Source organism: Coregonus lavaretus (assembly GCF_964263955.1).
Source record: "Coregonus lavaretus genome assembly, chromosome: 3".
Classification (NCBI taxonomy): domain Eukaryota; kingdom Metazoa; phylum Chordata; class Actinopteri; order Salmoniformes; family Salmonidae; genus Coregonus; species Coregonus lavaretus.
This window is the reverse complement of record NC_139990.1, coordinates 27,797,980-27,810,026: the sequence shown is the minus strand read 5'-3', so window position 1 is coordinate 27,810,026 and position 12,047 is coordinate 27,797,980.

Here is a 12,047-nt window from a genome sequence, read left to right as displayed (position 1 = left end):
CAAAAAATTCTACAGCTGCACCATCGAGAGCATCCTGACTGGTTGCATCACCGCCTGGTATGGCAACTGCTTGGCCTCCGACCGCAAGGCACTACAGAGGGTAGTGCGTACGGCCCAGTACATCACTGGGGCCAAGCTTCCTGCCATCCAGGACCTCTATACCAGGTGGTGTCAGAGGAAGGCCCTCAAAATTGTCAAAGACTCCAGCCACCCTAGTCATAGACTGTTCTCTCTGCTACCGCATGGCAAGCGGTACCGGAGTGCCAAGTCTAGGTCCAAAAGACTTCTCAACAGCTTCTACCCCCAAGCCATAAGACTCCTGAACAGCTAATCATGGCTACCCGGACTATTTGCACTGCCCCCCCACCCCATCCTTTTTACGCTGCTGCTACTCTGTTAATTATTTATGCATAGTCACTTTAACTCTACCCACATGTACATATTACCTCAACTACCTCAACTAGCCGGTGCCCCCGCACATTGACTCTGCAACGGTACCCCCCTGTATATATAGCCTCCCTACTGTCACTTTATTTTACTTCTGCTCTTTTTTTTCTCAACACTTTTTTTGTTGTTGTTTTATTTAAATAAATGCACTGTTGGTTAAGGGCTGTAAGTAAGCATTTCACTGTAATGTCTGCACCTGTTGTATTCGGCGCATGTGACCAATAAAATATGATTTGATTTGATTTGTGTTGCACTTTTCATGTAGCCTAAATTTGGCCAGCTAATAGCTTAACCACCAATCAAGCAACTGTGGTATCTAAATAACGATGCTAATTATGCTGTGAGGACAAGAAATCCGCTGACACCGTCCTTGATTATAATAGTTTATTACATCGAAGATTTCAGTGCCAATTTACAGACTTCTGCAGACATCTGGAGAACAACTGACCCAATCTCTAATATGTTGTTTCCTCCCCGTCCTTTGTCCCAACCATGGTATTTATAATCTGTAACATAATATTTGTGGTTTCCCCATAAACCAATCCCAGGACGCCACATAACAGACTTCCTTTGTTTTAGAGTGCCCATATAGAAATGCTCTCCAGATGCTTCCGCAAGCTGAGTCAACTTCCTCTAACACACCATTTGCAAACGTCAGCAAAGTCATAAATTGTTTAGACACTACACAACATTATGGACTAAACGTTCAAATCCTGTTGCTGCGACAATACTGGTCAAATTAAGATCCAATACCTGAAGCCTACTGAAAAGTGAAGAGGCGTGAACTGAATATATCTGACATGTTTTTCATTAGACTCAGTTGGGGATTTGGTTTGTTTTACACCATAGCATGAAAAGCATTTAAAAAATGTATGTACAAAAAAAGATATGTGAATATCAGCAGTAATCAACTGTAATCCACTCACAATACAGTTTCTCCTCACTTCTTTTTATCAATGCCAGCAGAAAATACTTAAAGATACGTTTGTGTTGTTCAGAGACAAATTTAAGGAACTTTTGAGTTTCTTAAAGGTACTGTTTCAAAAGTGGGATTTTGTCTCACATAGTCTTCTGTGAGTCCAATTACAGTTGACATCAAACCAACTGTTAGCGTCTTTAGTACCACCTGGTTCCCCCATTCTAGCACAGTCTTCACCGTCGGGATATTCTCCATCTTTTCCTTTCCAGTCATCAGGCTCATGGTCACCAAACCAGAATCTAGGGTTTAAAGGATGATAATACATAATAAGAGGTATGATCATACTACGTTTTCATCTAGGGTGAGTGTATTATGATATTGATTTAAACATACATTCAAACCTTGTGCTTAGAGATGAATTGTCCACCCATAACCACTTATTCTCATTTATACCACCCGTCAGCCCAATCCAGAACTAGTCTTTAGGCACCATATGCATTTTTGTACCACTTTGCTGATCTAAGAATATCTTCACCAGAAACATTGTTTGAAGAATTATATCAACATGTATTGTAATTTATATGTTAGAAGAGGAAAGGAAAAAGGTGCCTCAAAACAACTGAGAGAATCAATAATAGAGTCATACCTGCTCCTCGAGGCTCTCTATGATGACAAGGTGTCCCCCGATGGTGATACACGCATCCCGACTCTGAGCCCAGGTCAGTTTATCAGTGGAGAAGTAATAGCACTTCCCCCCATAATACTCCCAGCCTTCAGCACAGTTTCTAGGTTTAGGACACTCTTTATTCTCTGTGGAGAGAATGAACAGATATAACCCAATGCCATTTTCATTGACCCATACATTACACTGATCTCTATGCCTACCTATAGTCAAATGCATTTTGTTTTTTTTATGTTACTGATAGTGTACAATCCACATGGATATGAGACATACTGTATGATTATCTCACAACTATTCAAGTATGCTATATTGTTGCATCAATGAATATTGAGGGACTATTTTTTTTATTTTTTTATTTTATTTATTTCACCTTTATTTAACCAGGTAAACCAGTTGAGAACAAGTTCTCATTTACAACTGCGACCTGGCCAAGATAAAGCAAAGCAGTGCGATAAAAATAACAACACAGAGTTACATATGGGGTAAAACAAAACAAAAATCAAAAAAATACAACAGAAATACAATTAATATACAGTGTGCAAATTTAGCAAGTTATGGAGGTAAGGCAATAAAATAGGCTATAGTGCAAAATAATTACAATTTAGTATTAACACTGGAATGATGTGCAAGAGATGATGTGCAAATAGAGATACTGGGGTACAGATGAGCAAAATAAATAACAATATAGGGATGAGGTAGTTGGGCGGGCTAATTTCAGATGGGCTGTGTACAGGTGCAGTGATCGGTAAGGTGCTCTGACAACTGATGCTTAAAGTTAGTGAGGGAGATAAGTGTCTCCAGCTTCAGAGATTTTTGCAATTTGTTCCAGTCATTGGCAGCAGAGAACTGGAAGGAATTGCGGCCAAAGGAGGTGTTGGCTTTGGGGATGACCAGTGAGATATACCCGCTGGAGCGCAGACTACGGGTGGGTGTTGCTATGGTGACCAATGAGCTAAGATAAGGTGGGGATTTGCCTAGCAGTGATTTATAGATGGCCTGGAGCCAGTGGGTTTGGCGACGAATATGTAGTGAGGACCAGCCAACAAGAGCGTACAGGTCACAGTGGTGGGTATTATATGGGGCTTTGGAGACAAAACGGATGGCACTGTGATAGACAACATCCAATTTGCTGAGTAGAGTGTTGGAGGCTATTTTGTAAATGACATCGCCGAAGTCAAGGATCGGTAGGATAGTCAGTTTTACGAGGGCATGTTTGGCAGCATGAGTGAAGGAGGCTTTGTTGCGAAATAAGTTGCGACTAAAGGCAAAATAGAAAGGCACTTAAATTGACAACTTGATTTGAAGTGGTTTTGAGTTTACCTGGCTAAAAGACAAGGAATATAATATATATTGTTTACAGGAAACTGATTCAACAATTTTAGATGAAATTGTGTGGAAAAAGGACTGGGGGGGGGGGGGGTGAAATATACTTCTCCCATGGGCAAAGAAACTAAAATGGGGTGATGATATTAATTAACAGTAATTTTTATTCGAATGTACAAATTGTCCAAACAGATCTGCAAGGTAGATGGATGATTTTAAGTATGTTATTGGACCATAAACAGATATGCTCATTAATCTATACGGTCCAAATAATGATGATCCATGCTTCTTTGAAAATACATATAATAATTGATCAAACCTACAAGCAATACAAGGCTATATTATTACGGTTTTAAATACCTCAATGGACCGTAAAGGAAATCACACTACAAACTATCACCCTCATGCACTTAAGGAAATCACAGATGCCATGGATATATTGGAACTAGTGGATACAGTGCCTTCGGAGAGTATTCAGACCCCTTGACTGTTAGGTTACAGGCTTATTCTAAAACGGATTAAATTGTTTTTTTTCCGTCATCAATCTAAACACAATACCCCATAATGACAAAGCAAAAACAGGTTTTTGCTCATTTATAAAAAAAATAAAAAACAGAAATATCACATCTACATACAGTGGGGAAAAAAAGTATTTAGTCAGCCACCAATTGTGCAAGTTCTCCCACTTAAAAAGATGAGAGAGGCCTGTAATTTTCATCATAGGTACACGTCAACTATGACAGACAAATTGAGAAAAGAAAATCCAGAAAATCACATTGTAGGATTTTTTATGAATTTATTTGCAAATTATGGTGGAAAATAAGTATTTGGTCACCTACAAACAAGCAAGATTTCTGGCTCTCACAGACCTGTAACTTCTTCTTTAAGAGGCTCCTCTGTCCTCCACTCGTTACCTGTATTAATGGCACCTGTTTGAACTTGTTATCAGTATAAAAGACACCTGTCCACAACCTCAAACAGTCACACTCCAAACTCCACTATGGCCAAGACCAAAGAGCTGTCAAAGGACACCAGAAACAACATTGTAGACCTGCACCAGGCTGGGAAGACTGAACCTGCAATAGGTAAGCAGCTTGGTTTGAAGAAATCAACTGTGGGAGCAATTATTAGGAAATGGAAGACATACAAGACCACTGATAATCTCCCTCGATCTGGGGCTCCACGCAAGATCTCACCCCGTGGGGTCAAAATTATCACAAGAACGGTGAGCAAAAATCCCAGAACCACAAGGGGGGACCTAGTGAATGACCTGCAGAGAGCTGGGACCAAAGTAACAAAGCCTACCATCAGTAACACACTACGCCGCCAGGGACTCAAATCCTGCAGTGCCAGACGTGTCCCCCTGCTTAAGCCAGTACATGTCCAGGCCCGTCTGAAGTTTGCTAGAGTGCATTTGGATGATCCAGAAGAGGATTGGGAGAATGTCATATGGTCAGATGAAACCAAAATATAACATTTTGGTAAAAACCCAACTTGTCGTGTTTGGAGGACAAAGAATGCTGAGTTGCATCCAAAGAACACCATACCTACTGTGAAGCATGGGGGTGGAAACATCATGCTTTGCGGCTGTTTTTCTGCAAAGGGACCAGGACGACTGATCCGTGTAAAGGAAAGAATGAATGGGGCCATGTATCGTGAGATTTTGAGTGAAAACCTCCTTCCATCATTAAGGGCATTGAAGATGAAACGTGGCTGGGTCTTTCAGCATGACAATGATCCCAAACACACCGCCCGGGCAACGAAGGAGTGGCTTCGTAAGAAGCATTTCAAGGTCCTGGAGTGGCCTAGCCAGTCTCCAGATCTCAACCCCATAGAAAATCTTTGGAGGGAGTTGAAAGTCCGTGTTGCCCAGCAACAGCCCCAAAACATCACTGCTCTAGAGGAGATCTGCATGGAGGAATGGGCCAAAATACCAGCAACAGTGTGTGAAAACCTTGTGAAGACTTACAGAAAACGTTTGACCTGTGTCATTGCCAACAAAGGGTATATAACAAAGTATTGAGAAACTTTTGTTATTGACCAAATACTTATTTTCCACCATAATTTGCAAATAAATTCATTAAAAATCCTACAATGTGATATTCTGGAGAAAAAAAATCTCATTTTGTCTGTCATAGTTGACGTGTACCTATGATGAAAATTACAGGCCTCTCTCATCTTTTTAAGTGGGAGAACTTGCACAATTGGTGGCTGACTAAATACTTTTTTTCCCCACTGTATGTATTCAGACCCTTTACTCAGTACTTTGTTGAAGCACCTTTGGCAGAGATTACAGCCTCAAGTATTCTTGGGTATGACGCTACAAGCTTGGCACACCTGTATTTGGGGAGTTTCTCCCATTCTTCTCTGCAGATCCTCTCAAGCTCTGTTAGGTTGGATGGGGAGCGATGCTGCACAGCTATTTTCAGGTCTCTCCAGAGATGTTTGATCGGGTTCAAGTCCGGGCTCTGTCTGGGCCACTCAAGGATTCAGAGACTTGTCCCGAAGCCACTCCTGCGTTGTCCTGTTGGAAGGTGAACCTTCGCCCCAGTCTGAGGTCCTGAGTGCCGTGGAGCAGGTTATCATCAAGGATCTCTCTGTACTTTGCTCCGTTCAACTTTGCCTCAATCCTGACTAGTCTCCCAGTGTCTGCCGCTGAAAAACATCCCCACAGCATGATTCTGCCACCACCATGCTTCACCGTATGGATGGTGCCAGGTTTCCTCCAGATGACGCTTGGCATTCAGGCCAAAGAGTTCGATCTTGATTTTCATCAGACCAGAGAATCTTGTTTATCATGGTCTGAGATTATTTAGGTGCCTTTTGGCAAACTCCAAGCGGGCTGTCATGTGCCTTTTACTGAGGAGTGGATTCCGTCTGGCCACTCTACCATAAAAGCCTGTTTGGTGGAGTGCTGCAGAGATGGTTGTCCTTCTGGAAGGTTTTCCCATCTCTACAGAGGGACTCTAGAGCTCTGTTAGAGTGACCATCGGGTTCTTGGTCACCTCCCTGACCAAGGCCCTTCTCCCCCGATTGCTCAGTTTGGCTGGGTGGCCAGCTCTAGGAAGAGTCTTGGTGGTTCCAAACTACTTCCATTTAAGAATGATGGTACCTTTCCCCAGATCTGTGCCTCGACACAATCCTGTCTCTGAGCTCTACGGGCAATTCCTTCGACCTCATGGCTTGGTTTTTGCTCTGACATGCACTGTCAACTGTGGGACCTTATATAGATAGGTGTGTGCCTTTCCAAATCATGTCCAATCAATTGAATTTACCACAGGTGGACTCCAATCAAGTTGTAGAACCAGCTCAAGGATGATCAATGGAATAAGGATGCACCTGAGCTGAATTTCGGGTCTCATAGCAAAGGGTCTGAATACTTATGCAAATAAGGTATTTTTAAAATTATTTTTTAAATAATACAAATAAATAAATGCTTTGTCATTATGGGGTATTGTGTGTAGATTGCTGAGGATAGCAATCAAGCGAGTCGTCTTGACTACTTTCTCATGTCATTCTCGCTGGCACCAAAAGTTTAAAAAGTGTTGATCAGATAATTGGCATATACAGTGGGGAAAAAAAGTATTTAGTCAGCCACCAATTGTGCAAGTTCTCCCACTTAAAAAGATGAGAGAGGCCTGTAATTTTCATCATAGGTACACGTCAACTATGGCAGAAAAAATGAGAAAAAATGTTCCAGAAAATCACATTGTAGGATTTTTAATGAATTTATTTGCAAATTATGGTGGAAAATAAGTATTTGGTCAATAACAAACGTTTCTCAATACTTTGTTATATACCCTTTGTTGGCAATGACACATGTCACATGTTTTCTGTAAGTCTTCACAAGGTTTTCACACACTGTTGCTGGTATTTTGGCCCATTCCTCCATGCAGATCTCCTCTAGAGCAGTGATGTTTTGGGGCTGTCGCTGGGCAACACAGACTTTCAACTCCCTCCAAAGATTTTCTATGGGGTTGAGATCTGGAGACTGGCTAGGCCACTCCAGGACCTTGAAATGCTTCTTATGAAGCCACTCCTTCGTTGCCCGGGCGGTTTGTTTGGGATCATTGTCATGCTGAAAGACCCAGCCACGTTTCATCTTCAATGCCCTTGCTGATGGAAGGAGGTTTTCACTCAAAATCTCACGATACATGGCCCCATTCATTCTTTCCTTTACACGGATCAGTCGTCCTGGTCCCTTTGCAGAAAAACAGCCCCAAAGCATGATGTTTCCACCCCATGCTTCACAGTAGGTATGGTGTTCTTTGGATGCAACTCAGCATTCTTTGTCCTCCAAACACAACGAGTTGAGTTTTTACCAAAAAGTTATATTTTGGTTTCATCTGACCATATGACATTCTCCCAATCCTCTTCTGGATCATCTAAATGCACTCTAGCAAACTTCAGACGGGCCTGGACATGTACTGGCTTAAGCAGGGGGACACGTCTGGCACTGAAGGATTTGAGTCCCTGGCAGCGTAGTGTGTTACTGATGGTAGGCTTTGTTACTTTGGTCCCAGCTCTCTGCAGGTCATTCACTAGGTCCCCCCGTGTGGTTCTGGGATTTTTGCTCACCGTTCTTGTGATAATTTTGACCCCACGGGGTGAGATCTTGCGTGGCGCCCCAGATCGAGGGAGATTATCAGTGGTCTTGTATGTCTTCCATTTCCTAATAATTGCTCCCACAGTTGATTTCTTCAAACCAAGCTGCTTACCTATTGCAGATTCAGTCTTCCCAGCCTGGTGCAGGTCTACAATTTTGTTTCTGGTGTCCTTTGACAGCTCTTTGGTCTTGGCCATAGTGGAGTTTGGAGTGTGACTGTTTGAGGTTGTGGACAGGTGTCTTTTATACTGATAACAAGTTCAAACAGGTGCCATTAATACAAGTAACGAGTGGAGGACAGAGGAGCCTCTTAAAGAAGAAGTTACAGGTCTGTGTTACAGAGCCAGAAATCTAGCTTTTTTGCAAATAAATTCATAAAAAATCCTACAATGTGATTTTCTGGAAAAATAATTCTCAGTTTGTCTGTCATAGTTGACGTGTACCTATGATGAAAATTACAGGCCTCTCTCATCTTTTTAAGTGGGAGAACTTGCACAATTGGTGGCTGACTAAATACTTTTTTTCCCCACTGTATATTACTCTTACAGAATTTCCACGTGGGTGAGGATTTTGGAAATGTTATCAAAGCCTATTGGATGATAACTTGTTTTTAACTAGGACAGAATAATTTATAAAGGACTTTTCCCGACATAACATAGGTACAGCATATCCCCTTATTGTATGGGACACTTTTAAATGTGCCTTTAGAGGCCATGCTATTCAGTACTCATCTCTAATACAAAATACATTTAGGTCAAAAGAGTCCATATCAACAAAAGAAATGGAAGGACTAATAGTACAGATAGATAGCAATAAAACACTGTACCATAGAGGCACAGAATAAGTTAGAGGAAAAACAAAAAGAAATGGAGGAACTAATTCAAGAAAGAACTGGATGGAACATGGGGAAAAATGCACCAAATTATTTCTTTATCTTCAACATACAAATGCTACCAAAAATAATTTACTGAAACTTGTGACAAATGATGGAGTCACCCATGATTCACCAAACGATATTTGGAAAGAGGAAGCAAAGTACTTTAAGCACATGTTTTCATTTCAGTCTCCTCCATCTCCACTAACCGAAGATAACTGTATGGATTTTTATTCTATTAATAATGTAAAATTAACAGCTGTACAGAAAGACTCATGTGAAGGCCAAATTACAGAGGAGGAACTTCTTGATGCAGTTAAAAAGCATTTCAATCTGGGGAAAGTCCAGGGTTGGATGGCATACCAGTGGAGGTATACCAAACATTTTTTTATATACTCAGAGGACCGTTATTAGCATGTTTTAACCACTCCTACAAAAATGGTAGATGATCAGCTACTCAACAAGAAGGTCTGATTTCATTTTACTGAAGCAGGATCCAAGTGTAAATATAAAGATCTGACCACTAAAAAAATTGGAGGCCCCTTACACTTCAGTGTTGTGATGCAAATATTCTAGCAAAATGCATAGCGCATAGAATTAAAAAGGTATTGTCGGATATTATTCCTCCTAATCAGACAGGTTTTTTACATGGACGATACATTGGAGATAATATAAGACAAGGATCGTAAACAATAGAACACTATGAAAAATCTGGGAAACCAGGCCTGGTATTCATAGCTGACTTTGAAAAGGCTTTTGATAAAGTACAACTGGAATTTATATATAAATGTATGGAATATTTCAATTTTGGAGAATCTCTTATAAAATGGGTTAAAGTTATGTATAGTAACCCTAGGTGTAAAATAGTAAATAATGGCTACATCTCTGAAAGTATTAAGCTGTCAAGTGGAGTAAAACAAGGTTGTCCACTATCGGTATATCTACAGTATTTATTATGGCTATCGAAATGTTAGCTGTTAAAATCAGATCCAACAATAATATCAAGGGGTTAGAAATCAAGGGCTTAAAAACAAAGGTATCATTGTACGCTGATGATTCATGCTTTCTTTTAAATCCACAATTTGGATCCCTCCACAGCCTCATTGAGGATCTAGATACTTTTTCTAACCTCTAAAAAATACAACTTTTACACTACCGTGGAGTTTACCAATAAAATGGTCTGACAGTGATGTGGACATACTTGGTATACATATCCCAAAATAAAGAAATGATCTTATTACAATACATTTTAATAGAAAGTTAGCAAAAATAGATATGATTTTGCTACCATGGAAAGGAAAAGACCTGTCTTTTTGTGGAAAAATCACCCTGATTAACTCTTTAGTCATTTCCCAGTTTACAGTGGCTTGCGAAATTATTCACCCCCCTTCGCATTTTTCCTATTCTGTTGCCTTACAACCTGGAATTAAAATGGATTTTTTGGGGGTTTGTATCATTTGATTTACACAACATGCCTACCACTTTGAAGATGCAAAATATTTTATATTGTGAAACAAACAAGAAATAAGACCAAAAAAAAGAAAAAAAGAAACTTGAGCATGCATAACTATTCACCCCCCCAACGTCAATACTTTGTAGAGCCACCTTTTGCAGCAATTACAGCTGCAAGTCTCTTGGGGTATGTCCCTATAAGCTTGGCACATCTAGCCACTGGGACTTCTACCCATTCTTCAAAGCAAAACTGCTCCAGCTCCTTCAAGTTGGATGGGTTCCGCTGGTGTACAGCAATCTTTAAGTCATACCACAGATTCCCAATTGGATTGAGGTCTGGGCTTTGACTAGGCCATTCCGAGACATTTAAATGTTTCCCCTTAAACCACTCGAGTGTTGCTTTAGCAGTATGCTTAGGGTCATTGTCCTGCTGGAAGGTGAACCTCCGTCCCAGTCTCAAATCTCTGGAAGACTGAAACAGGTTTCCCACAAGAATTTCCCTGTATTTAGCACCATCCATCATTTCTTCAATTCTGACCAGTTTCCCAGTCCCTGCCGATGGAAAAACTTCCCCACAGCATGACGCTGCCACCAACATGCTTCACTTTGGGGATGGTGTTCTCGAGGTGATGAGAGGTGTTGGATTTGCGCCAGACATAGCGTTTTCCTTGATGGCCAAAAGCTTAATTTTAGTCTCATCTGACCAGAGTACCTTCTTCCATATGTTTGGGGAGTCTCCCACATGCCTTTTGGCGAACACCAAACGTCTTCAAGCAATGGCTTTTTTCTGGCCACTCTTCCATAAAGCCCAGCTCTGTGGAGTGTACGGCTTAAAGTGGTCCTATGGACAGATACTCCAATCTCTGCTGTGGAGCTTTGCAGCTCCTTCAGGGTTATCTTTGGTCTCTTTGTTGCCTCTCTGATTAATGCCCTCCTTGCCTGGTCCGTGTGTTTTGGTGGGCGGCCCTCTCATGGCAGTTTTGATGTGGTGCCGTATTCTTTCCATTTTTTAATAATGGATTTAATGGTGCTCCGTGGGATGTTCAAAGTTTCTGATATTTTTTTATAACCCAACCCTGATCTGTACTTCTCCACAACTTTGTCCCTGACCTGTTTGGAGAGCTCCTTGGTCTTCATGGTGCCGCTTGCTTGGTGGTGCCCCTTGTTTAGTGGTGTTACAGACTCTGGGGCCTTTCAGAATAGGTGTATATATACTGAGATCATGTGACAGATCATGTGACACTTAGATTGCACACAGGTGGACTTTATTTAACTAATTATGTGACTTCTGAAGGTAATTGGTTGCACCAGATTTTATTTAGGGGCTTCATAGCAAAGGGGTTTTCCGTTATTTATCTTTTAGAATTTTTTGAAACAAGTTATTTTTTTCATTTCACTTCACCAATTTGGACTATTTTGTGTATGTCCATTACATGAAATCCAAATAAAAATCCATTTAAATTACAGGTTATAATGCAACAAAATAGGAACAACGCCAAGGGGGATGAATACTTTTGCAAGGCACTGTACCTATTTGCTTTTGGTCTTGCCTACACCTAGCGACCTGTTTTTTAAATTATATGAGCAAAAAATATTCCAATTGATTTGGAACGGCAAGCCAAACAAAATTAAAAAGGCCTATTTATATAATGAATATTCAGAGGGCATAAATAATTAAATATTAAAGCATTAGACCTCTTACTAAAGGAGTCAGTCATACAAAAGTTAAATTTTAATCCGAACT